Genomic DNA, 27,746 nt, shown 5'->3' on the forward strand with positions numbered 1-27,746 from the left:
ATTAATTTTCATCATTTTCGCAATAATAATATTCGCAACTTGTTAAACATTCGAAACCGCGAACGCAACTTCGTCAAACGTTTACACGACAGGCCAGACGGCATTAAACGCGACACAGCGTGGAGAGTGACATAATGCCGAATCATTACATACCGTGGAGGATAGATACAACTTGAAGATCAAGAAGAAAGAAGAAGAAGAAGAAAATCTTGGAAAGAAAGGCTGTCGAGTGGTGCGAGAGGTGACTCAGACACTTCGGTGGCGCGAGGAGAACGTTGAGAAATGGAACTGCCAACCGACACACACACACACAAGCACACATACATGTACACACTTATGGAATTCCACGAGCTGGCCTGTAAACGCGATGCTCGGAGGCACGGAAATATTGGGCACGAGCGATGGGCGAAAGCGTGGATGGTTGGAAGCGTGGTGAGATATTGTGTTCGTTAACGAACACGAGACAATGAACACCGCGATTTACGGGATTAAACGAAAAAACGTTTTCGAAAAAACGTTCCGCTCCTCCGCGACCAGGTCGAAATTGCTTGGAGGATAAATGTCGACGGCGGCGTGGATCATAAACGAAGATGTTTTACAGTTATATGTTCTCCGAGATGTTTATTGTCGGGGAAGATTTGAGTCGCGTGAGCGATGATACCGATTCGATAACCGATAACTGTAAAAGTGGAAGTCGATGGAGGGAAGATTGTGTATAAATTTGTTAACCATTCACGTTGATCGTGATAGATCGTTGGAAAGAAGCGGTTCGATTTCGAGTTTTATTCTTATATTCTTCGTGTACAATTTAACGAATATTTTAGTTTTTAATCGACAATGATTGGTATTGATATATGATACTCGAACGAACGTTTCTTACGATATTTGAAAAATTTATGATTCTTTCCACGAGTGTTTTTCTATTCAAGTTTCATTCTTTTTATTTATTTAGAATTGTATTCATCAAGGGCTACGTATAATTGCATTACGTAGCTTGTACAATGTTGTATTAAATTATTGCATTTGAGATATGAACTTGTATCTCGATAGTTTGATGAATGTATCTTTGATACAGCTTAAAAAGAAATTGGTGAGAACATCGCTCGTGATATTGAAAACATTTTTCTTCTCTAGTATTAACAAGATGAAATTATTTTTTATTTCCATCCATTTCGTAATTTAGAATTTCTTTTAACATTTTTTATAATTATAATTTTGACACGATTTAATCCTTGATATCGTTATTTTGATTACAAAGTTTCCTTCCTATACAAGTTTGCTAAAAGTGTTAAGACATTGACGCGTCCTAATTGTCATCCCAGTGTTTGGGATATTGCGCTTCTAAAATTCCTCCTCGAAGGACCGCCCCGATATTCTTATTGGGGAAGCTAATCTTACACTGAGAATTCTGCTCTACCAAAGTTATTTAATACACTAATTAACGCTCACAACTAAATTAAAGTTGGAGCCTGAGCGCTTCTTAGTTAGCCTAAGATTGCTAATCTAAACTATATTCTAAACTGGATGCCGGTACATCTCATCTTCCTCACATATAATTTTATTCCAACCTTTCGACTTGCCCCATTAATAAATCTAAATTATTCAAATATTCATCGATAGTCTAGATAGCCATTCTATCGAAGCGACTAATCAATAACTTCCATTGCATCTTTGATCCGCTTCTAAAAATAAGAACCTTCGATGACAACCATTTTGCCAAGATCCGATTCCCAATTGTTCGAAGGTTAGAATTGTTAGAATTATTATCTATCTAATTTAATCTAACGATCCTCTCTTTGAATTATCAAGAACGAAAATTTGAATTTTTAAAAAGTTTTCAACGTCTCTTAAATTAAAACAATTTATTTACTCGATCACGTGTGTAAAGAGCAATTCTGAAAAGAAAGCTCGTCCCATTCACAAAATTAATGGACGAATAGCTCGAGTTACCAATACGAAATTTTACAATACGATAACCGTTTTATTAATCCTTTCGTTCGTCTGATATTACGTAGCTACATAATATAATACATTAGCCACTAAATTAACTATTCGACAAAAAAGATCTGACGAAAAATTTCTTTTCCTCTCAAAAACTAAATATTCTTCCCCTGAAAAAGTTCGATGCGCGTGCATAATTCATACGATTTCGCGAGCGTACGATGGTCTCTCGTCATTTCCTTGCCCCTGGCGAAGAAGCCGCTGGCAGAGAAAAAAACTGTAACTAATAATCGATGTGAAAGGTGAAGTCGACCCCGTCGAGTCGAAGCAGCTTTACCGAGTTGGAGAGAATCGGTAAAATCCGATCCGAACGAATTGTCGTCGGATAGTTTCAAAGCCGGCGAAAGGGTGAATCCCCCTTCGGTCTCAGCCTTCAGTTTCCAGCGTGTGCAATCGCGTGTAAAAATAAAATACTGCTGGTGGTGCACGGCCGACGGCATGGAATGGAAAATGGAAGGAGAGGCGGAGGAAGAGGGACGGAAATTGTTACAACTTGGTCCGTGTTCGCGCTTTATAAACCGTGCAATTTAAAAAAGAATAATAATTGGATCCCATTAGAGCGGCTTGAAATCGCGTTAGACGCGCGAGAATCGCGCGTAGAAACGGAATATTAAACAAGTTTCGAATCGTTTCTCGCGGCACCAGTTTGACCGCAATTTCACGAGGCGGGCTTAGTCGTGTCGGGAAGTATACGTTCGGGGGCCTCGATCAAAGAACGCGGCGCTGCTTTACAGTGGCACTTGTTTCGCCGGAGTTTATATCCTTTATTAACAATTTCTCAAACTGCTCCCTTCTTTTTTCTTTTTTTTCTTTTTTTTTTTACGCGCGAAGAATTTTCATAGACGTTGTATTCTACTTTATTGGAAAGAAGAAAGAGGGGTGATATCGGATGAAGTACCTTCGACGAACCTTCTTTTGACGTTTCGAGAATTCTTCAATCGTTGCTCGTCCTCTTTCGAGATCTTACAACGTTGTTCGTTTCTGATCGCGCCACCTTTGATATCCTGAGTCTCGATTCGGACGAATTCTACTCCAGATAGATCTTGTGGAATATTTCAGGGATCTTCTTTTTTTCTTATTCCAATCAACGTCTGTCATCTTGGTGACGACATTCGATTTCGTAAAAAGACTTTCACGATCAAATGGTGAAAAAGTTATGGATATATATACGATATAGCGTTCGAAATGGTGTATCAACAAGATAGATATATGTTTTCTCGAGCGGCCATCATCGATGCAAACGTAACGAAATGATGGCGAAACACGGGAGTCGAGGTGACCAGCAGCCTCGACTTATCGCACGGCTTTCTGAGATGGTACAAAATGCACCCGACCCAATTCAGAAGAAAGGAGAGAATGGAAGGTGGAGGAGCGAAAAGGAGGAAGATACGAGGAGAGAGAGAGAGAGAGAGAAAGAGGGAGGGAGAGATGGTAAGAGAGGTTTGGTACGGGCAGGAAAGAGAAAAGCAGTTTGCCAAGGAGCATCGAAGCCGGTGAAAAAGGTGTTAGAGAAGCCCGTCACGTTTTGGCCGGCGTGAAAAGCATCCCTGCAAAGGAAAGGAAAACGAGGGAAAAGCGAGGGCCCTCGTTAGCCGTTCTGTTATTATTTCGATTCTGGGTCGATCGTTCGATCAGCGCCGCAAAAGAAACCTCCGTTAAGAGAAGATCGGTACACGACGTGTCGTTAACCATTCATTTGTACGTTGGGAAATGAGGCTCGTTGCTCTCATGGTAAATCGTTTCTCCCCCTCATCCATTATTTCCTCGTTTATATGGACGATTCGAAGGGAAAAAATTCCGTCCGATAATTTCGCGCGTGTATTATTATAATGAATCGCAACGCTCTTTATGCGTTATCGTTAAAAAGAAAAAGGAAATTATTTGTCCTGAGAGAGGTTGATTTTCACGGTATATTTATTACAATTTAAAATATTTTGCACTATGGTTCTTACGTCATTCGTGAAATTAAAAAATCAGTTTAAAAAGATGAAAATAATATTGGAAACGAAGAGGATCGATTTCACTTTTACTATCACTTTGTTGCGAAACAAAATTATTGTCGGTTTCTCTTCTCAAAATTTTCCAACTTAATAATTTTGCGTTGAAATTATTTTTCCACGATCGTTTCGGCAAGCAAAATATTGATATTTTTTTTTTTCTTGAAATTATGTCGATCTGAGTCAACGCGAATCGATGTTACCGTCTACTATCCTACTATATATATCGTTAAAATATAATAGGGAACCGAAACTTGGTTAATGAACGAAATACGATCCACTCCGAAGGATTGTCAAGAGACACCGTTTAATAATGTTAATTATTCTTCGTTCGATCAAAGGTTTGATTTAAAACCATTGTAGTTGAAAGGATTCCAGATGAGAGGATTATCTTCACGGGAGAATGAATCAAACGTGACGAGGTTAAAATATTTATATCGTATATTTTCGAGCAATAAAATATTCTTTAGAAAATTTCCAACCAATTTTGACATCTGCCCGTTACGTTACGGAAACACCGTTTAATTCGGTTGATATGGAAAATTTCTGGTTTGTCGTTGTTCCAATCGATAAATGTACGAATACGTTTTATCTCTTTCCACCTTGTCCAATTTTATGTAATTCGGTCGATTAAGTCTCGCAATTAAAAACATCTACGTAATTATATTACGAGACAAACAAACATTTCTCGTTGTAATGTTTAATCTTAGCTTTTCGACCTATATTATTACCCGATCAAATTATAATCCTCTAAATAGTTATAGAAATAACTCGACGGATCAAGTTTTTCGAAAACTTCTCGTTTCAAAAATAAACTTCCAAAAAAAAAAAAAAAAATTCCCCGTTACTTATCCCCAAAACTTTCAAATCTCGGCCCCTTAAAATATCCGCGCTCGATGACAAATTAAATTTCTGAAAATTTAATTTCTCTCGATCGGTCCATCCCTTCGAAATTTCCAACATTTCCGGTTTAGAATGTCGAAACGTTTGCAAAAGAGCGAGTTTAATTCGAGCAATGGACAGAAATTTTGACTATCTCTCTCCCTCCCTCCCTCCTCGTGATTTATGGGAATGGACACATGACGCTCGTGCACGGAAGGAGACCGACAATTGCGATTATGCACAAGCTTCGTACCCTTTGCACGCGTTCGACGCGTTTTAGCGTCCACAGGCATAAATCAGTTGGCGTTGTCGACGCGTGTGTAACACGCACGAAGGTGGACGGAGGAGAATATCACCACGTGCCAATGGGGGACGGGTGTGTATATCCGGTGAACTCTCTATCCGCCACCGAAGTAATCAAGTTTATCTCGTGGTTGCACACAGGGACAAGGCACTACTAGTCGGTGACCGCTACCACGTTGCGCCGTTTACGAACGGCGTTGCCAAGCGCGGTGACACTCCGCCTCCGCTCGCTCCATTCATATTCAACTTCAAATTAACCAGAGCACGCGCGAAAAAATTAGAATCCTACTCAACCCAACCTTCCCTACTTTCTTTCGCGTTTTCCAGTTTAAATTTAATATAGCGACCATTTCATTGCAAATTTCAATCGATCATTCGTTGATTATCATTATAGATAATACTCTTATTACTTTTTTATTTTTATTTTTTTTTTTTTTACTACTAGACAATCGAATATCCAACACGTTGATATTCAAATTTAAATACGTACTCGCAATTTTCCCTATTTTTTCGCGTTCAAATTTATAGCAATTATAGAGATTTAATTTCGATCGATCATTTATTTATTATTAGACCACATCCTATTCGAATCGTATTCATGATTTTCGATATTTTTTCGTGTTTTCCAGTGTAATTTGTGGATCGAACTTCATTATATACGTGATATCTTATTACTTTCTGTTATAGATAGATGAGATGTGAATCCAATTGAGAGAACATCGAAAGTTTATTTAAAACGCTTGTGTACAAATCACGTGCCATTAGCTGATTTAATTCTTCAGAGTACACACGTTAGGCTCGAGAATTCGTATCACGAACTATGGAGGAATTATGGAAGAACAACATTTCGTTTGGCATCGGTGAAAATAGATTCTCGAGTTTAGTTGGACGATCGGTGCAATAATGTACATTTCGAGTTTTGATATTTAGGCTGGTGAATTATGAACGATCGCGAAATTAACCGGATCTTTTAAAGGATGGATGAATTATAAACGAGGCGTAAAATGTTATTGTATTTTAGAAACGAGGAATTAGATATGAATCATAATAATACGAAAATTCATATTTAATAAGAATCACGATGTTTCTATGCTCTCGAATTCGTCAATTCGTAAATTATCATTTAATAAATCTGAAATATGGAAAATAATTCATACGCGTAGAATGTTAAGTGAGTTAAATTAAATCGAATTAATTAATAATATCGGGAAAATGGACAATCGAAAGCACTAATTTTCATATTTAATCCAAGCTTATTTTGTTTAATATCCTTGATATTATATTTCCAATTTTATCCACCCCGTTCTCGTTATTTAAAGATCGATTAAAAGTCGACCAACCAACGAGTCGAAGATAAAGAACGTTCGCCATACACTTATTACCCGACTAATATTTACAAATCGTATGAATAATGAACCACTATGGAATACGTATTAGTATCCTATTTCAAGGGATACCCGATATTTCCCGTTAAACTAACCTCGTTCCCTGCCAGCAAGAAGATAGACTCTATTAACGAAATAGATCCTTGCCCGATCGAGCCAACTCCTGTACGTGCACGATGAATCATCAATTTTTACGTCAATTTCTTTTTTTTTTTTTTTATACACTCTGCTTAACTTTCTCCCAATTTTAGAAATAAACCTTTCTTAAATGTATTTTTACTTAATATAATATAACTTTTTTAATTTTAAGGTATTTTGGATTTTAATAATTTCGAAAATTTCACAAAATTTCGGGTCGGAGTTTCGAAATACTCTAAGAATTCAAATTTTTGTTGAAAAGAAAAAAATTTACGAACCAAAAATTTATATATTTCAATTATTTTTAAAGAGATTTAAAAAAAAATATTCCGGATTTTAATAGTTTCGAAAATTTCGGATAATAGAGTTTCAAAAAACTCTAAGAATTTTTACTAACAAAAGAAAGAAAAATTTACGAACCAAAAGTGTATCGCTGAAACTATATATATATAATACGCGTGAAATATCAGAATTGTAACGGAGATAAATACAGAATCACGCGAGATAGTTGGCTAATAGGATAAACCAAAAGGCGCATTAACCTTCGTCTAACCGGATAATTTCTCGTGAATCGAGAATATTGCGGTTAGATAACGGATGCGTTTGCTCGAATCTGTATGGAATTCTCGAAGATTGGCCTGCTATTGATTATCGACCGAGAACCTCTTAATCAAACTCAAGTACACGTTCCATTCCGAATGTCCAAGAATTTTCGTATTATGATGCACTCCTAATGAACCAGCGTGACACAAACTTGTCCTACAGCTTCGAAATACAACGCGATTATTATTAAAAATACCATGATTGCTGATAAAATTCTTTACGGATGCATCGATAAAATTTAATTTGATAAATTGATGATTACTTTCGTGTAATTTATTATAATAATAATAATAATAATTGCAAATAATTAACGGCCGAGATTACACGAAAAAACGTATCAACTATAAACTACGAATAAATGTTATTCCAATATTTTAACAACTAATTGCTTAAAGTAATTCTATTTTTTTTTAATTTAATTTTTAACCGGATGTCCAACTCCGGTCCGGCGAGAGAGCAAAGCGAAAAGCTAGTAGAACGAGTCGCGCTATGATCGGACATCGAGCTAAGACGAGTACACACGGTTTGTACGTACAAACGCAGGGTCTATAAACTTGCACTTGTATCGTGAATTATATATAAGGAAGAAAGAGTAACTCGATATTCGTATCATTAATGCATAGAAAAATCATGGGTTTATATATACGACCGCGTTTATTCACCGAGAATTTCGCTTCTCCACCCTTATTTTTTCTCTTACCTTGATTAAGGTCGGTTATTTCTTTCGCGGTAAGGGCATTCATTAGTTCTTCCTTTTCTCTTTCCCGTTTTAATAATATTCCGCGTTTCCATCGCTCGTCTATCAATTTCCCTTATCCTCGCGTTCTATGCTTTCACCTCCCACGAACCAAGCGTACGATTTTCTTCTTTTTTCTTCCTCCCCCACAAACGATATGCTTCTATCACATTCACGATTCCCCATTCCTTTCTCTCGTACGTGAAATTCGCGAAAATCTTCGTGCGTTATTTTACGAAAAAGAGAAATGGAATGTTAAATCAAACTTAAACTTAGTCGTTTTAAAAAATCAGGATTTCGATTGAAAATATTTATGGTAGTTTAATAATTCTTTTCGTTAACTCTTACGAAGATTTGAAATCTCTCAAATCTCTCGGTTGGATTGACACGATTGGTCGACAAGAAAATTGTTCCACGCGTAATCCATTAAAAAACTGCAGATATTCGTTTCGATGTATAAGACAAAATTATCGTTAGTTTCGACAACTTGGTTCAATTCGTAATAAGAAACAGACATCCTCTGCGTTTGACGTTTTTACGCGTTCTTCTCGCGAAATATGATCCAAGTTTCCTCCCTTCTTTCTTTTTCTCCCCCCATCGAAGATCCTATCCAGGGACTAGGTCTAGGGTTATTTCTTGTTTCGACTTCAATCAACGATTCCGCGCGACGAAACGATTTACGGAGTCGGATAAACGTCCTCGCGAACAATGCTCGTCGTAAATCACGCCCTTCCCGAATATATCGATGCACTCGACGCCATTGGACGAGAAAGTGGATGAAAGTGGATCGACCACCGCCAGCTTTTCAGAAACCTGGCTCTCCTCTCTTGATTCACGAGTTCTGCTTTTCACCCCTCTCCTTATCCTCCTCCCCTCCCTTTTCACCAACTCGATTAATCCTCCATTCCAACCCTCCATGTCGCTTCGAGTCGTTTTTTCGAAAGCGCGTCACTCTTTTTCGACGACGCCGACGAATTTTCGTTAATTACTCGTCTATTAACGAGTGAAACGCCCCTCCCCCCCCTCGAAACATGGGATGAAACGAATCTTGTTATGACGCGTTCGTGGCTAATTCGTGGCGAGTATCGATCGGGAAAAATTTGGGAAAATTTCAATCTCGGTAGTAGAACTACTTGTAACGAGGGAAGAACGAAACTCTGTTGAGAGTAGATTGCTCGTTTCATTTTCCATCTCCATCTTCCATCTGGTGAGTGGAAGAAGTTTTTTTCGTTAATTATCCAAAATTATTTCCATTCTTTCTTTTTTTTTTTTTTTGAGTTAAGATTTATATCTCAGCGCGTTATGTATCGAGGAACGTTACGTTATAATGGAGCCAAGGGATGAAAAGTAGAAATTTTATTCTCGAACGTGTTCGAGAGACCGCGAAAAATTCTCGATAAGCTGAAATCTGATCGAGAGGGGTGCATATCACGCGACGAAGGAAAGGAGAGCGAAGGGAGCGAGATACGGAGAACGATTAATATCGATCGATTCGATCGTGTACGAGATGGCACGCGCAATGAATGAATAGTATCTCGCGAGCAGAGACGAGCATAAATATGTTTGCAAACACTTGTATCCTGTATAAATAAGCGTGATTCGATCGAAAAAATTCTAACGAAGTACGGAATATATATATATATATATATAATTTTGAGAAATTGTGTTAATTAAATTTTCGACTCAAAAAAACCCTGTCGTTTTTTCCCCAAATTTTTCTTTAAAAATCAAATGTCTTCCTTTCGAATTTTCCATGGCATATCTATCCGATAATTTAACGGAAGGCACTTAATCGATTGCGAGATTAAGGGGAGAGTAGAGATATATTTAAGGGTAGAAATTATATCATACGATTTTGAAGCGAGATTTTAGACAGAACGAAACGAACTGGAGGTTGGATACGAAACGAAATTCCTGAGGTTTAACGAGAGTTAACACGTGAAATCTCAAATTACAGAATGAAAACTATATTTAACAATAAAATAACAATAACAATTTAACCGCAGAGCGACGCCCATTCAAAACTATTACTCTCAATTCTTTCAAAACCCCTCACTCTCACCCTTCCCACAATCCACTATTCCACCAACTCTCGACTAACTCTCCACTAACTCGCGCGCACATCCTTCACAACCGTTTAAGCTTGGATACACACGCTCCCTCGCTCTATTTCTCCGTTTCTTTCTCTCCATGTATCCGATGTTTCTGAAACATATTATACATGCACATGTAACCACGTTCGTTCCAAATTATCGATGCGTCGTTTTTCCTTTTTCACGCGATTTCTTTTTGAAATTTAAAAAAATAAATATCCTGCTCTATTAAAAGATACTTCACACCGATATCCTTCCATTTTTAAATCTATAATTCTGATTCCATAAAATAAATTCCTTTCTTATCATTCACAATCAAATCGAAAGATGTTTTTTCGTTCACTAAATTAAATACTAATATTCTATATTTTGTTTATAAATCTCTGAAACAATTCGTACTCGCGCGAAAAATAAACAGGAGCGACGTGTCTTTCTATCCCATTAGTTTTCTCATTATCGAGTACCATTATCGATAATTTTTGTTAATCGTAAGTAACTGTGCCCGCGATCGATGATAGAAAAATTCGAAAGAAACGCTGAATCGTCCCTCTTTTCCATCCATTTGAAAAAGAGTATCAATGTCGGATGTTCTATAGTCGATCGCGTGTCCGCTGTCCATTCGGCGGACATCCATTCTACGTCTGTTTAATGAATGAGTGGAAACGTCTACTCTTTGAAACGGTGGCATCGTGCGCCAAAGATAATACACGCGCGACATGTTCGAAACAATGCCCCCGGTGTGCCAAGTGGACACACGCACGCACCATAGTTCTCGACACGGATTTTACTCGATTCGCGGTTCGCCAACTTTTCTCTTCCTTTTTTCCTTTCTTTTTTCTTTTTTTTTTCTTTTTTACAAAAGAGGAAGACAGAGAGGGAGGGAGGGAAAAAAGGAAAAAGCTGTACAGAGATATCTGAATAATGAACGACGTATCCGAACCGATCTTTCAATTTAACGGAATTCTTTAAAATGGAAAAAAAAAAAAAAAAAAAAAGAGGAAAAAGCCGTGACACAATTTAATCGAAAGCCTTCCAGCCCCGAGTTACCTCGGTGTGTCTCTCCCGGTTATCGATCGATTAATTTTTTTTTAAAAAAATTGGAAAAGAAAAATCATTGTAATATTTTCAAAAAATACCAACAACAATAATCCATAAGATCCATCGTAATATATTTCTTTCTCTCTTTTACCAATTTATTGGGAAAAGAAAAGAGGAAAAAGAAAAATAAGAAGCATACGGAAAAACGAAGTAAATAACCAACGGCTCTTTTTTTCTTCTTCTTATCAATTATTAAAAAAAAAAAAAAAAAAACTTTAAAAAGTCAAACGTTCGTTAAATGGACACAAGCTTCTCGCTTAACCGTACGCATAATTGTTCCCGTAATTAAATAACATTCTGGGCGGCGGCGATCGACGACAGGTTGAAGAGAACAAAAAACGAAGCGTGTCCGATGTATACACGCATACACACACACACACACACACACGCATATACAGATTTAATTCGATTCCGTGCACGGCGTTCTCGTAACGCCATGAAACAAACTCCAGTAATTAATATTAAACCCCCTTTCGACGAGCAATCGGTGTATCGTCGATTACTACCCCGCCCATCAATTAAATACTGCCGGCATTTTAAACGGAATCGTACGATGCTCTGTCGCCAACCGACCGACAAACCAACGCCCCCTACGCCTCTCTCTCTCTCTCTCTCTCTCTCGAAACAAACTGGCGACTTGCCGTGTTTCCGTTAACCGTTTCCGCTGCTCCCTTCGTTTCATCCATTTTCATTCCCTATATCCACGTTTACTACGTATGTCGTAAAAACGTAGTTTCTGAAGGTATTATCGATCAACGTTTCAAACGGGCTAATAATCGAACAAAATTATAGGTACTTTTCGTGTTTATTCAACGAAGGTATGGTAGCATTGGATTATTGGCTCGCAAATGGATTTGTCTCTCTCTCTCTCTTCCTTTCTCCGAGGGAAATGATAAAGTTATTATTCGTCGGTATATAAAATGTATTCCCCTTTATACACGCGAATTTAAGCTCGATTTGTGACGGGAAATTTGAAACTATCTATTTGTTTTGGGATATAATAAATTTTTATCTATTCTCGATATTTTATCGGCGAAATTTATCGGTTCCAAAAACTTTCCTCGCACAAAGTTTCTTCCTCGCATAATTATAAAAAAGTGAGCGCGATTCATTTGACTCGAAGGAAAAGTTCTTTCCCCCCTTCCAATAGCTTTGTATCGTAAATTAAGCACAATAGCGCAGTATCTTTCGTTCGTAAAATCTATGGAACCGCTACCGCATGCGCGATAAACTTCGAAAGAAACGCTGTTTCGCTGTTCGACCAAAGGACGAACTTTTTCTTCCATCCAACGGCTTCTTTTTTTTTTTTTTTTTTTTTTTTTTTAAATTTAAACGAATACGAAACCAGCGTACACTATTCTTCTTCTGTTAAATCGTAAATCCATGGTCTCCTGAACCGTTTGGAATTATAAAATTCCAAAGAAACTCGTTCGCCCCTCCCCCTCCCCTTTCGATCAAAGGATAACTCTTTTCATTCATGATGAACATTCGTGAAATTAAATCCGCCTCGTTTTTCTATATCTGTCTGACTTACTCGAAATTGAAATTTTCAATTCAAGCCTCTTTCTCGATCCAATTATAAACATTTCGTGTAATTAAATTGGATCTTCGTTTGTTTTTCTTTTTTTTTTTTTGAAATAAAGAAAAACGCTCTGTTTCGCCAAACATCGATCCAAACGTATATATACACGTCGATAAAATTCCGTTTTCACCTGGCTCGATCATCAGGAAAGGATGATGCGCAACGATCGAAATTTATCCGGGAAATCAGTCAGCGTGAGAAGGTGTTTTTCCCTAGGAAAAATCTATCCATCGGTGTGTTCCGGTTGAAATATTATTACACGGCTTCGTGTACACGAAACTCGGGACGTCACGTATAATTGAGTTTCTAATCTCCCGCTATTAATCCTGGCCCACCGGAAGGCATGTAGCTGAAATCGGTCGGTTGACGGAAATAAATCACCGACGTTACATCACCATCACCGTCTCCCTATAATTTTACTCCCCACTTATCGTATGTCTCAATATTGAGCCCTGGGCATAAAACATTCGGGATCCTTCTCCTCCTCTTTTTTTTCTTTTTCCTTTTCCTTTTGCCTCTCCTCGTTCGCTCGCGAAGAAATTCCAATGGACGACGTGGATCGTTAACTTTGGACGACGCGGTAGAAAATATGAGTTAGACCTTCATAACGATGAAATTAGTGGATAGTTGGAAATAAGATACGAGTATTGTTGCATAATCTATATGTACGTTAGGCAATTATTACGTATACTATATAAGATGTAATTATTATATATAGAATTGATCGCAACTTTTCAAATTTTCATTCAATAAAGGATTAAAATTGATATAATTAACATTGGAGATGATATTTCATGTATCTTTTTCATCGAAATACGAATACGAAAATATGTGCCTTTAACAAAATCAAATATTTTATCGAGATGGAAATATATAAGTCGTACACATTTTCTTTGTCCAAATCTTTATACGCGACCTTTATACTTTTCTCGAGAACAATGAATATACGTATATTTCGCAGTGAGCCTCGTATAATTCCATCGTAATTATAAATTGTGAGTCGAATCTTATTTCGAAAAAATTGGAAAACAGAGGAGGAGAAACGATCGGAACAATCGAACGGAAGACGAATCGTTGCAAAGCGGAGGCAAACCGAGAGTGATATTTTACTTGGGGAGGGGGGAGGGAGAAACGGTTGGATACAAGAGTGTTTCATGCTGGTTCCGCGTTTCGCGACCCATTGCTCGCGTGTACACGTTACGCCCGTTTACGACTATTAATCACCGTGCGAATCGAGGCGCGCTACGCACAACCGTCATTCAACCTTTCAACCGATTTTCACTTGGATGAATATCGCTTTGGGCTTCGCGCGCCATTCCATGTTTCCTGACATTCGCAGAGAAGGCCGAGCCGAAAATATCGATGTATATCGCCAATATATATCCGAATTCAATTCTCTTCGTAACCGTTAAAGGGGACGCGATAATAATGTTTATTGGATTAAAAACGATCGAATGTTTTTTTTATCTTCTTTTTTTCCCTCCCCCCCTTTTTTTTTATCGTGCGAATATTATCAATTTTCAACGACTCGGAAAACTGAACTATCGATGGAAAAAAAATTTTCGAAACATCGAGATACGGACGCGTGAATCGTTCGAGGATTATCGATCGAACCAGCAAAAAAAAAAAAAAAAAAAAAAACGAGAGAAAAGTGCAATTATTCATTAAGAATCAAGCAGACGTCGATTCTTTTCCCATCGAGTTTCGAGCAAAGTTTCTTGAGCGAGATGCCGAGCTCGAATTTAAATTTGCAGTGGCATAGTCGAAATATCAGTATGATATAATTTCTCTTGTTTGAAGAATTTTACGGTAATGGAAATGGACGATAATTTTTTTCTTTTGCTCTCTCTCTCTTTCTCTCCCTTTTTTTGTCCTCGTTCGTACTGGAAAAATTCACATTTGCTGGTGTTTTAAAAGCTTTGCGAGAAACGCGAAGAGAAATCAGATATATATACACTACCGCGTATTTATTAAACAGAAAAACGTTCCCTTTATCTCCCTTTGTGATCGAGTTAACCGAACCGATCCATATACCTCTGAAACATTCCGCATAATTTTAAAGTCTCTTATACCGAAATCGATACATGCAATCCATTTAACCTGCGTCTTTAAAAGCACACTTTCTTCCTTTTTCCACTTTTTTTTTTTTTTTTTAAATCTATCATATATTTTCCTTTAAACAACCTGTGAATCGAATTCTTTTCTTTTCTTTTCTTTCTTTACACACACGGGCGATATCATCGCTCTTTTAATAATTTCTGTAATTCCACGCCTGTTGTGGAGAACGTGTCGCCAACAATAAAGCACCTCTGGTTGACGCGAGAACACGTGATGGTACAGTGTCATCGAGGAGGAACAATGCCTGTTTACTCGTACATACGTGGCTAATCTAATAGTCGGTCTCTTATCGCGCTCCGTTTAAATTTAATCCTCTTCTCTCTCCTCTCTCTCTCTCTCTCTCTCTCTCTCTCTCTCGACGACACAAAATAAACCCTCCTTCTTTCTCATCCGCATTTCATCTAAAAGAAACGCAACGCATCGGCCGGATGCATCACAAAATTGCGTCCACTAATAATTAACTAAGTGGATTTTGCCCAGGAATCGAATTCCACCGAATAACAATAAATACTCGCAGTATAATTAAAATCGTGAGATTCGAAACTCTCGTTTATTAACTCTTATGACGAAGCTCGAATCCAGTTCAGACATTTCTCGAATGGATACTTGGAGCGTATGCCTCGATCAAACCGCCGCTATAGCGGGACAATGCACGGCGCAGCTGTTTATCCGTAATTAGTCTAATGGCCGTAGTCGTGTCGTCGTCGTCGTCGTCGTCGTCGTCGTCGTTTCGAAAGGATGATAGCGACAGTCCTCCGACCAAACCGCGCCACTCTACTCTTCCCTCTGTCGTCCAATCGTGTATACGTAGATGAGAGTATCGATAGAGCGTGTAGTATACGGTGCGCGAGCAAGCCTCGAGATTCCTGTCAATTTGGCGATTCATTTTGTCACAACGCGACATAATATCGATCCATTTCCCAATTCTTGGAGGCGCGCTTGTTACTTGAGGTAAGAAGTTGAAATAATCGCGAAACGAGCACAAGGTGATCGTAGCTTTTGGTTTTTTTAAAAATCGAATGGAATTCGCGATCTCTGAGAGCGTAAAGTAAAAATTTATGGGAAATTGTTTTTCGAATATGACGAAAGTATATTGTCTCAAACATTTGGAATTTTTTGAGGGATCCCTCAGAGATTTTCACATAAATGTCGTTTATGGAATTATTAAAAAATAATCCAGTTGTTTCCAGTAATCAAAGATATTTCGAATCACGTTGTACAAAAATAGACAGTCGATCAATCGTAAAAATGTCATTCGTGCGAATAGAAGTTGAGAGCAGAACCTTGTTAAAATCGAGTGTTAATAAATGTATTCAGAATTACGAAGAAATAATATAAAGACAAGTTTCCTTGGTCTCTCGAGTTATTTCGAATTATTTGCGTTTAATCTGGAATGAGATTTTTCCTGGAACCGTTTCGTTCCTTCCCTCTTTGTCCTTATACCGTAATAAGAAGTAAATTATAAAGACGGGACAATGTAGAGGACGCGTAATTACATTTCGATTTTTTAAAACATTACTCAAGGTGGAGGTAAAATTGTGCAGACAATGGTTCTACAAACGAAATCAAGAAATCATTGAAAGAAGAAAGAAGATAATTTCTTTTTTTTTTTTTTTATTTCAAACTTAGTTTCCTGGAAAACGAAGTTTAAAGATTCGTCGGGTAGACGTGCACACTTAATTTCCAATCGAGCGCGCACAATATGACTATCGACGATTCCTACGTCGAGACGATTTCCTCAAAAAGACCTGAAACGAAAAATCCACGTGAATTTATACTTTTGATAAATTTAACACGCGCTGGAAAATCCTCTATTCTTAATAATACGATGAATAATAGGATTATACTTTGCACGATGAAGCAAGGAAAAGAAATAGGTTTCAACAATCCTCCACGTCGCGAAACAGTTGATCCTCGCCAGTCTACCCTTTCCCTCCAACAGCAGGAGTCTAATTTATAGCACCCTCAAGCGTCTGTCGCTTTCCATTTCCACGTCCCATGGCAACACAACTGAATGACCATTCTGAAAGCCCTCGAAGCTTCTCGTTTCCCCGCTGCGGAGAATAACTTGCTGTGTCATCCGTCCTGGGACATCCTGTTTTTTTCGTATACAAAAGACGAGCGCCCGAGGAAATAGCGAATCTAAAAATATACGCGAAACAATAGGGTTCAAAGATTTTTATCCGAAAATTTGTATCCGCCTCTCTTTCTCTCTGTCACGTCGATGAAAAAAAAAAGAAGAAAGAAAAGGACAGCATAATGTATACAAAACAGAGGAAGAAAGAGAGAGAGAGAGAGAGAAACGAAGTCGTCCCTGGTGTGATTCAGAGGAAACGATCAAACTCTTTGACCTCCCCTCGGTACACAGCATAAACACATTTCAGCTCATACCCCCTCAAAGGCCTTAGCCCATAGTATTCCCGGTTCGCTCCGCGTTCGCAGACGATGGCCATATTGGTATTCCTTTTCAACGACGTGCTTCGAACACCTGAGAGTACAAAGCAGCTACTTTGCAATAGTTCAACCTCTCACGCCCGTACATCTCCTACCATTGCGCCGCATACTTTCAACGTTTCAACGTTGGATTCGCGTACACACACGCGAGCGCGCCAACGCACACGTACGCCGGTGTTTCCAGGAAGCTTGGAAGGGGAGAGCGGCAAACAACAAAAATCCCCGGGTCTTAATAAACGTGGTTGAATTTATTCGAACCATTTTCAAACATCATAACGCGCCAGTGCGGGGAGAGGAGGAGGGGGAGGGGGAGGGGAGGGGAGGAATTTTATTCGAAAGATGCCCCCGTTCAAAGATTCTTAATTAGCGCTAAAAGCTCGGGGATTATATATACTCTTCTGTACCCGGCTGGCGGCCATTTTGGATTTGCACCGCGCGCGCGATTTTACGACCTCCGTTCTTGTCAAACGCTGATTCAACTCGTGTTGCGTGATTATTATCCCGTTCTCTTCTTTTCCTTTTTTTTTTTTTTTTGTTTTGTTTTCTTTTCTTTTACTTATTTGGATTGATATATATCGATCGATATTTCTATTATATTTCTTTTATTTTTCTCGATACGAGTAGATACGCGGGATATACATATGTTATGATATAGTTTTAAGCTTTATTAATAAAAATATTTGAACGAAGAAAATATCATATATTACGCGTATAATTTTCAAAGAATGAAATAATTAACGTGTTTTTAGTTGAAATTCTCTACGCGCGGTGAGATAATATTAATTAATAAAGGAGGAGGAGGAAGGGGGGGGGAGGGAAACAATTTTAAATGTTTGTAAAGAGAATTTATCTTAATGTAATGGAATGCATCCCCCTTTTCGCTTCCATTTTATCACGTTTTGTCCGGATAAAGGTGGGATATTTGTACGACGTATGATGGTTTCAACGGAGAAACATAAAAATTCATTTACCGCGGGAAACAATATAATATTATCCAAATAATGAAGAGAAAATAAAAAGAATTTTCACGTTAACGATATAAAAATGTGTCAAAAGTATAACCAACTTGTTATATCGGAACAGTGAATTAATAACGGTACGAAATTACTGCAAATACAACTTTCGAAAGAAAAATTCTCAACAGGATTCTCAACTTGTATATTATTTAGATCAAGTTGCAGAAAAATGTATTATAAAATAATAGATACGTTTCTCGAACAAAAGAACCTGGTACGTAGAACTTGAAAAAGATTTATCAATCCGGGGTAAACTTGAATATTTACTTCGACTTTCTTCCAAACTTTAAATAAAATTACACATCCAGAAGGAAGCGAAAAAAGGGTAAATATTTGCAATCACCTTCCTCCCCCCTCCCGATAGAAATATTAAAAAACAAGATTCAACGATAATAAATTGACGAAAAGAAAAACGTAACATTGATCCTCGACCCAGATCAACGCTCCAACCGTTTCTTCTGTACATTCCACAAAAATAAAAAGGAAAAAAAAAAATATATATATATGTATATATATTCCGATTAAATTACAAATCAAATTTTAAATTTTTATACATCGTATATATTGTTTAAACCAACAAGCGACAATAGTCGATAATTTTAAAAGAATTTTTTCCCTAAAAAAAAAAAAGGAAATACTCCGCGAAACAATTGGCGAAACGAAAAATAATAATACAATATGCCTCAGATAATAACATCGATATTATACTCCTTCGAGCTTTCCTTCCAACCACGTCCACTTAAAACACCACTTTTGTATCGTTGACCTGAAACAGGCGCAGAGTTCGCGTGGCCCGTTGCGTGAAATCAATACCACAGGCGCACGCAAGTGTTTGCCTCTTCCCTCTTTTTTTTCTTCCCCTCCCTTTTTTCTTCCCTTCCTCTCTCCCTCCTTCCTTCCATCTCCTCCTCCCCTCCTCTCTCTCTGCTCCCTTCCTAGATTTTTCCACGATTTTCAACCACTTTGCGACCATCTCAGTTACTCCGCTCCATATTCTTACATTCTTACTCGTATCCGCGTATATATCGTTAAATTAAATACACGTAGGGGGAGTCATTATCGATGGCTCGATCTATCGATGAAGATCGCGATAAATGGAAAAGGGGACAAAAGGGGTATTGTATACCCCCCTCCTTCAAGTGACTACAATTCGATGGATCAATTTGCGTGATTGAATTTATTCAACGCACCTTTTATAACCGGTTTCCAGCGACGATTTAGCTTTATTATTTGCATGCATTTTAAGATATGCTCTGGATATACGTCGTATAAATTAGAATCCTCTCGTTGGAATTCGCGGTAATTTTTGATGGAAAATCATTTTATCCAGGGAAGGGGATATAATTGTAAATAAGATCGTAGTGTCGAAGAATTCGTTTTCTTCTATTTTTAAAAGAAATACGAAAGCAATAAATAATAATACACGGAATATTTTTTGGAACGTGCAATTCGTTCCATTTTTGCGCAATAATTTATCCATCCCCTTGATATTATCGAAGTTATAAATTTTAGAATTTTACCGAAATGGGATAATCGGATGACTCGTAATTTACTTGTAAAATCTCGACATTTTATTACGTGGAATTTAGAGAATTCTCTTTCTCTCTGGAAAAATTTATTATTATTATTGTGAAATTCGATTACGATTACAAAAATAAATAAATAAACGATCGAGATGAATTACATCGTACAAATCAATACTTCGATCAAGCATTACAATACAAATTTTTAAAAATCTACACGCGAAATTCCATATTCAACCGATCCAATAATTTTCCAAAATCAAAATTTTATTGTTAACAAGCAACGAGGCTTATGCTTTCATCCGTCGTTCAAACATTCTCAAAATTATCCAGAGACGAGATAAGATCCCCGTGTCCAGGCGTTCGACGTCGAGCATCGCTTTATCCAGCGTGGAAAGCGCGGTTTTCTCGGCGTGGTGTCGCGCGTTCGCAATTAAAGCGAGTTTATAGGGAAGGGAAAGTGGGGGAGGGATACAACAACGCGAAATATATCCCGTATGCAAGCAAGAGTTTAACTAATTCATTAGGCTGGCAACCTAGTGGAAGGATCGGGAATCCGGGAGCATCGGCAATTGCGGGCGAAACTTGCCCTGGGATTTTCACGGGGAAACATCGGTCACGATGTCTGTAAACAGAGCAGAACACACAGAACCGGTGGAGAAGGAAGTCGTGATAGAGGAACAGAGAGAGGGAGGACGACGAAACTCGTGGACTCTAGCTGCGAAAATACTCGGATTTATCCAACGGGCAGAGCATATCAAACTGTAAAGCAAACTCCTTTGTGTCTTCGTATAATCGCGAAAAGTCTGCTCTTTCAATGGAGCCGTGGTGCTGGTATGGGTGAAAAACGCAACCTGTCCGCGTGCCAGATATCGGCCCCTCTCCTCCCCCTCCCCCGTTTTTTCCACGCGAAACTTTACAATCCCGTGCGCGTAATATGCCTCACGATCGATCGATCTTTCGTCTCTTCTCTCTCACTCTGCCGCGGATCTAAACATCGATCGACAATATCGTAGAAATCGAAAAGCGGTGGGCGACAACTCTCACCTTTTCTTTCTTTCTTTTTTTTTTCTTTTTTTTTTTTTCTCGAAAAAGTCGCACACCTGCGCTTGGCACCGCGACAACACGCCCTCCTATGAACGCTACGCGTGTTCGCGTGCGAGTTTGGGGGCGTGTGGCACAAAGGAAATATTGTCTACGTGGCGAGCGCAGGTGTGCCGGTGCTCGCAGCCGGTGCAAGGTCCTCGCGATCACGTAGGAGGGGGCGTTTGATCGATCCTCACCTCCGTTGAAAGAGTCGCGTGACGTCTGGCCAACGTTCGATTCGGAGGAGGAGAGGATTTTTAATATCGGTCCCTTTTGCAAATATATCGTATAGGAAGGAAAATTCCAGGAAAAGAGGGAAATAATTGGAAATTTGGAGAGCGTCGATCTTGCGTTTCCTTATATCTTTGGTAAAATTTGGTAAAATAGTCGATCATGTGAATTCATCATCGTTCATTGTTATCTCACGTTACAGCAAGTAGTAAAGTCTTGCTTTTAAAATAAGTAAATTGTACAACGTATACGATCCAAATTAGATTGGATTCTACGAGACCATTCCCCTCCAATTAATTTAAATTTTTTCCTTTGAATTTCAAATCTTATTCATCTAACGAACAAAAATATTCGAACGATCGTGTTAATTAATGCGACATTTTTTTCAACCTGCTCGAAAGTGTGAAGAAATAAAAAAGAAAAAGAAAATAGGAATTGCCTCTGGATACGCGTCGTCGTCCTCCCCCCCCCTCGTCGCAAACTGTTGAATCCTAGACGTTTAATCGCAAAAGTCGGTTTCAACTATCAATCGATCAATCGTCCAACAAGAATAGGGGGAGAACAATTCGAGCACACTGGTCTGCGTCCTGGAAGATAGTCTTTAGGAGCGGGAAAGTAAAGGAGCAGGCGGGGTAGGATTCCATTGTGTGGGGGGGAGGGGTTGATCGGTAAAAGCTCGGAGGCAGTTAGACATTCGGTGATTGGAAGTTGGAATGTAGGAGAATCGAGTAATTTGAGAACTTGAAGTTCAGTGTCAATATTCAGTGGGAAGTTGCGCAACTCGAAAAGGTTAATTCTGAGACTGGATGGAGGTGGACGTGTTCGCATGTTTAAGCGGTTCCAAACGATAAAACTTTGTTCCCAACGTATCGAGTAAATCTTGAAAGGATTGAACTTTATCCCGCATTAAAGCTGTGCGCGACAGGTGAATCCGTAGGTGACGATGATGAAATGTCAATTTTGTTCATTTAGTAAAAATTAATTTTTGATACTTTCGTTAAAACTTCGTAAGGACTCGTTGCTTTTCTATATCACAATTCGCATAATTGTTATACATCTTCATTGTACATCTTCGAATGGCAGCTACACGTATGTAGCTTTGAAAAAGAGAGACATCTTCGAAAAATTGAAACTTTGATTCATTGCTTTCTATATAATTGTCACACAATTGTTATACAATTATATACATTCACATTATACAATATGGCAAGTTAAACATATATATATATATAGCTTCGAATAAGAAAAAGGGAGACATGTTCGAAAAATGAGAGAAATAATCTTATCCCGTTCGTTTCTCTATTTTCGATAAAATAATCGGCAAAATTAATAATTATTTATCTTTTCATTTATCCGTTTTAACGATGTTTTGTCACGTTGCGTCAATTGAATACATCAAGTTGCGAAAACGAGGGTTAACAAGCACCTTCGATTCGAGGCGGGGGAAAATTTGCCTGTCGTTACTCGTGGCAACCAAAGTGCTATTCGATAACGTACAAATTCGATATCGTTAGGCGTTTAATTGATAAACGGGAAAATTTATACGCGTGCCTCGCCAACGTTACGGTGGAAATAGGTAAAATGGTAAAGCTTCCTGTTTCGAATCCGCGTGATCGGAAAAAAAAAAAAAAAAAAAGGAAAAATAAAAAAAAAAAGAGTATCGTACGTTATCCATTGCATTTTTCAGCTTGTCAAATAATTCTGCTTTGGCCTTTTTTTTTTCTTTTTTTTTCTTTTTAATGCGTGTCACTGTGAAACCACTCTATATATATATTTCAACGCGACATTCGCGAACCTTTCGAATCCTCGAATAATCCAATTTTCGAGGTTATCCGCGAATGTTGTCGATCCCGATCTTTCCATAAAAAACTATGACTATGTTTTGTAGGAAAAAAATTTTTTCTTCTCCCTTCCTTCCCTCCGCGAAGAATAGAAAAAAAAAATCGAATTTTCGAAAACTGCGATAAATCGTCTTTAAAAATAATGTTGATCATAAATAAAATATATAATTAAGTAATATTTCATTTTTCTACAAAATTCAAGCAAGAAAAAAAATTTACTTTTCACGATCAAAGAAAAATATTCGAGAAGAAGAATGTATTCGATATATCAATTTAAATTGTAAAAAAAAAAAAAAAAAAAAAAAAAGAAACAATCCCTGGAGAAAGGGTTAACAACAATACTTCAACAATTTCTTTCTTGGAGAGCTTCTTGGAAAATTTGAAAAAAGATCGCAATATTCCCCCTGTCATAGATATAACCTTTTCCCGATACGACTGAGATTATAAAGCTGGTTTATGAAATACCACGCTCGCTAATATATTCCTCCATATTGCTCTTTTCAAACACTCGGCCGGCCCCCAGTTGCATTAGCATGCTCGATTAATCCGGATGCTGTCCACCCCAAATGCCAAAAAGGGGAGGGAGGGGAGGGTTGCAGCATAATCCAAAATGATCTTCGTTTACTTACACGGAAAATTTATATAGAAAATTTATCACGGAATTTCCTCTTGCCCCGCTCTTTCGCTACCCTATTATTGGATCTTCATTTTTATTCCCTGAAACCTGTCCTGAATATTCAACGCCTCTCTATGAATAATACCGAATAAATGAAAATCATTTTCGCCCGACATGACCGGAAGGGAAGAAACCAAATATTTCCAAAAAAAAACGAAAAAAAAAAAAAGGAAAGAAAGAAAGAAAGAAAAAAAAAAGAAAAGAAAAAGAAATCAACCGAAGAAGAATTTAAAGGAGAAGAGAAAGCGTGGAGTATGAATTGAATTTTTTTTCAATTCAAGATCAAGTTGAAAAGTCGGATATAAAAATCGATAATAATCAATCGAAGCTCGGTTTCGAGAAATCCATTACGATTAAAATATTTAATTGGCCGTTATTAATAATTAATCCATTTTTAAATCGTGGCAAATCCCGGCAATTTCAATTCTCGAACAAGCACGAGACAAAAATAATAATTCGATTAAGTTTAAACATTTACGTTCTCGTTTTACATTCTCGCGATAAAATTAATAATAATTTAAATCGTCACGGGATGGGAATTAATCCGACGATCTTTCAAATTTCGAAATTGTTTCAACTGTTTTGTTCAAGGGCGAGCTTGCCTCGTCTTCTCTATTTCTACAAAGAAATAAAAAGATTCGAGAGAAACGACGAAAGTGGAAATTCATCCATTCTTCGAAATTAATAAAACAGTCGGATCGTGATTACGCACAATTGTATCCCCGCCTGTCTTTCCTCTCCCGTAATCAAACCGAGATTATGCGCGCACGTTCGATATTCGCCGATGAGACGATAACCTCGAAGTAGAGCGGAATCCCTTCCCCTTCTGTCGGGCATCAATAGTCCCGGAGCAAACAGCGATTCGCCAATGTCCAAACAACGCGTGCATAGATAATTCGTGGAACGAGGAATCTGTAATGGCATCAATCACTTGTTATAACCAATCACGCTTTCGTTATCCCGAATATCTCAGTCCTGTTTCACTCCTGTTTCGCGTTTATAGTGATACAGAATAGAGAGGAGTGGATGGAACGGTAGCAGAGGTGGATAACGATTGGCAGTGGATGGCAAGGATATTTTAACGACGAGGAACGAACGACGAATATCGAAGAACTTTAGCACGATTATTATTATTATAGGATTACGTTAGGAACAGCACCTGAGAATAACTTGTCACGTTACTTACTAATGAGAATTCGAGTGTTTTGGATTCCTCGTAAAATTGTACGTTTTAGATATTTCCTGGCGAGGATATTAAAAAATATAAGATTCGAGAAATGAAGAGGAGAAAACTCCTCCAATGGAAGGAATGGGTTTTAAAAAATTCATCGAATAATAATTCGTGTTGATAATAAAAGGTTTCGTGTATATACGACTTAAAATAATTAATCCTCGTATCGAGATCGAATTAAACGAAACTTAGAATCAATGCCAATCGGGCGAATGGAAAATGTCAACTGTATAGAAACGCCGTGATCTAAAAATAATTTATCACATTATTGGGAATTTACTCGAGTATTTCGGATTCCTCGTAAAATTGTACGTTCTAGATATTTCCTGACAAGGATATTAAAAAATAAAATTCGAGGATGAAGATTGGAGGAAAAAATTCGTCAAAGCCTTAATAATGAAAGACTTGATATATACGACATAATGCGATTAATCCTCGTATCGAGATCGATTTATTAGACAAACTTTAGAATTAATGCCGATCGGGCGAATGGATGAAAAATGTCAATAAAAATAACGCGATAGAAATATTCCCATCATATAAGGATCCATTTGGTTTATTAAACCACGTAATTTTTAAACCTTCTGTCAAAACCGGTATTTTCGGAGTTACCGTGTTACAACTATACTTTAACCTCATAAGACACGCTTAACTCTTTGAGGCACGGAATTTTAGAAAAAAAAGCCCATATTGCATGGAAATTTAATAGTCATTAGTAGTCATTAAGGTTTTCAATTATAGGTTTAATTAATTAAACAGCTCCACTATGCCACGTGGCTTCGTGAATAGTATTTGTTATAGCATATCCTTTTCCCAAGACACACAGGCACTTTGCATACACTACAACACCATGATGTGCGAACTTCATTTTTTTTTCTGCTACAAAGCGCACATCTATTACGAGTAAAAAAAATGTTTCAATTGATGATGTCCTTTCTTCTTATTTCTAATGAAACGGTAGATTTGTTTATTTGTAGTATAAATGGTGATTTGGATACAGTCAGGGCATTTTTACCAATCAATATTTCAACAAATCCTTCTGCCATGCCTCAAAGGATTGAAATATTTTCAAACCAGTAGCTGCCGATGTAAATATAATAAAACGAAATTACATCTCCCTCGAATTTCATTCTTAAATGATTCTATAACGTCTCGAATTTTAATTTTCCAAATCAAAAATTAAACCAATAAACGAATCGACCACACGTTTCGTCATCTCGTCGTCCCATTCTGAACACCGTGTATGACGCGTAACACCGTCGAGTCGTATTACATCTCTATGCTCCCCTTATCCAGGAAATTACGACGAAATACGAGGGTCGAATCTCGAGGAAGAAAGACGGTGAACCGCTGTTGCTTCCGTTCCATTCCACGATTCCACCCCCATGGACGCGTCATTTCCGCGGCCAACAGCAATTTCACGTTCCCGCGCGCGAAATTTGTTTGTTTCGTCGCGTCTTCCCCGCCACCTCCTCCCTCGTTATTCGCGAACCCCCCCCCCTCCCCCTCTCCACCAACTTTTGTCGACTTAACGGCCGAATTTATATCGTCGCCTCGCTCCAACCAACGCTTCCCCCCCTCCCTTTGCCAACTTCCTGCGTTCTTTCCATTATCAGCCGGGATAATCGTTTTCGCGGAACGAAGATATTAAATTTTCTCGCGAGAGAGTTTTTGAGAAATAGGTCAGCGGGCCATAGGAAGGGAGGAAGACAAGGAGAAGAGGAGAATTTGAATAAAGAGGGTTTCGGGGATTCGTGAGCGAGTTTTGGAAGATTGTTTCGTTCGGACGCGTTTCGATTCGGAGAAGAGGTAAGCGATTGGTGAATTTCTTCTTCTCCGATCGGGAGTGGAAAAAATTGATTATGAGGGAAGAGAGAGAGCTAGTGGTGGATATTGTTTATACGTTCGAGGTTATTTTTATGGGCGAAAAGGTACGTGTTTTAATTTTTAGTTTAATTCGCGAAATATTTTTAACGATTCCGCGGCGGTTGGTGGAAATAAAAACTGCGTATACGTGTTTTATGCGCAGCCGTGTTTTTTTTTTTTTTTTTTTTTTTTTTTTTTTTTTTTTACGAGAGAATTTGTTTTTCCCCTACTTTAAAAAGTTTCAGTTACCATCAGTTTATACCATCAGGTATAAAAATTTATCAGCGATAAAAATGTAACGAAATATTCTTATTAATGACGATTCGACAATGATAAAAACTGATGAATGAATGTATCAGATTCGATGCTTTTTACTATATTTCGATTCTTAATTTTTTTTAGAAATTAATCGTAGAGAAAGTTTTCTTTTTTGCAAATTTAATCCAAGTATGTGTTTTAAAAGTATGCGACGCATATTTTTTTTCAATTTTAAAAAGAATTTCTATTAATGGAACTTTGAAGTCACATATTTCTTTGAATGTGGAATATATTAAAGCTGAAATAACTCCTCACGTTCTGATTGCAGATATCGATTCAATTATATCCGTATTTTCATTTAATATATTTTCCATTTCATCCTTTTCCACACATCGCTTATTTATCCTCTCCTTATCCTACGTCCTATTTCCTTTGTCCCTTTTTTTCTTTTCTTTTTTTCTTTTTTTTTTTTTTTTTTTTATATAGAGAAACACGATTATCGAAAAAAAGAAACGAAATAAACAAACAAATCTTCCGCAGAAATCACCAACGATCATCCCTCTTGAATATTCATAATTCGAAACGAAATTTAACCGAAACGAAAAAAAAAAAAAAAAAAAAAAGACGT

At 37.8% G+C, this 27,746-nt stretch overlaps 1 protein-coding gene across 4 annotated transcripts in view; it reads left to right on the forward strand.

Annotated features, from left to right (window-relative positions):
- Positions 1–27,746, forward strand: part of dpr12 (defective proboscis extension response 12) — a 90,465-nt gene that overhangs the window by 12,657 nt on the left and 50,062 nt on the right. For 2 of the 4 annotated variants that reach the window (XM_086912008.1, XM_086912009.1), the window contains exon 1: positions 15,779–15,887. The exons of the other annotated variants lie outside the window; for them this stretch is intronic. The gene's annotated coding sequence lies outside the window, so the exon portion shown is untranslated. Of the gene's footprint in view, positions 1–15,778; positions 15,888–27,746 lie in introns of those variants that run through there. 4 annotated transcript variants of the gene reach the window in all.

The sequence above is a fragment of the Apis florea genome, unplaced genomic scaffold, assembly GCF_048593485.1.
Source record: "Apis florea isolate Af1SG1 unplaced genomic scaffold, ASM4859348v1 contig_3367_pilon, whole genome shotgun sequence".
In the NCBI taxonomy this organism is placed as follows: Eukaryota; Metazoa; Arthropoda; class Insecta; order Hymenoptera; family Apidae; genus Apis; species Apis florea.